The sequence below is a fragment of the Triticum aestivum genome, chromosome 5A (assembly GCF_018294505.1).
Source record: "Triticum aestivum cultivar Chinese Spring chromosome 5A, IWGSC CS RefSeq v2.1, whole genome shotgun sequence".
Taxonomy (NCBI): Eukaryota; Viridiplantae; Streptophyta; class Magnoliopsida; order Poales; family Poaceae; genus Triticum; species Triticum aestivum.
In genome coordinates this window covers 431,224,100-431,225,210 of record NC_057806.1, presented here as the reverse complement: position 1 = coordinate 431,225,210, position 1,111 = coordinate 431,224,100, and positions in this window count along the sequence as shown.

Below are 1,111 nucleotides of genomic sequence, written 5' to 3'. Positions count from 1 at the left end.
TCATTTTGTAGTGATTTTCAATTTCACGGTCATCTAGCTCTCTAAACAAATCAGTAAATGACTGAAAAACAGCAAATGATGTCAAAACGTGTTGGAAATTTATAACGTCGCTTTGAATGCTGCATATTGAACGCAAAAAAGTAGGGATTTCAAATAAGTTTAAAAAACATTGGAGTGCCCGTGTAACAGATGAGTTCTCGTCCGTAGCCCTGATACTCCGAAAGAGATTGTCCAGTTTGTACACGAAGTGTGTCCAGTTTTTGCCGTGACCCTCTCTACTTTTTCGCACATGCTATGCGGGTGAAATGATGGTACCTTGCCAAGTTTCAACTTTTTCAGAGTTCATTTTGTAGTGATTTTCAATTTCACGGTCATTTAGCTCTCTAAACAAATCGGTAAATGACTAAAAAACAGCAAATGATGTCAGAACATGTTGCAAATTGATGACGTCACTATGAATGCTGCATACTGAACGCAAAAGATGTCAGGATTTCCAATAAGTTTAAAAAACATTGGACTACCCGTGTAACAGATGAGTTCTCGTCCGAAACCATGATACTCCAAAAGAGATTGTCCAGTTTTACACAAAGTGTGTCCAGTTTTTGCCATGACCGTCTCTACTCTTTCACACATGCTATGCGGGTGAAATGATGATACCATGCCAAGTTTCAACATTTTCAGAGTTGATTTTGTAGTGATTTTCAATTTCACGGTCATTTAGCTCTCTAAAGAAATCGGTAAATGACTGAAAAACAGCAAACGATGTCAGAAAATATTGGTAATTGATGACGTTGCTTTGAATGCTGCATACTAAATGCAAAAGAAGTCAGGATTTCAAATAAGTTTAAAAAACATTGAAGTGCCCGTGTAACATATGAGTTCTCGTTCGAAACCCTGATACTCCGAAAGAGATTGTCCAGTTTGCACACGAAGTGCGTCTAGTTTTTCCCCTGACCCTATCTACTCTTTCGCACATGCTATGCAGGTGAAATGATGATACCATGCCAAGTTTCAACACATTCAGAGTTCATTTTGTAGCGATTTTCAATTTCACGGTCATTTAGCTCTCTAAACAAATCGGTAAATGACTGAAAAACAGCAAATGATGTCA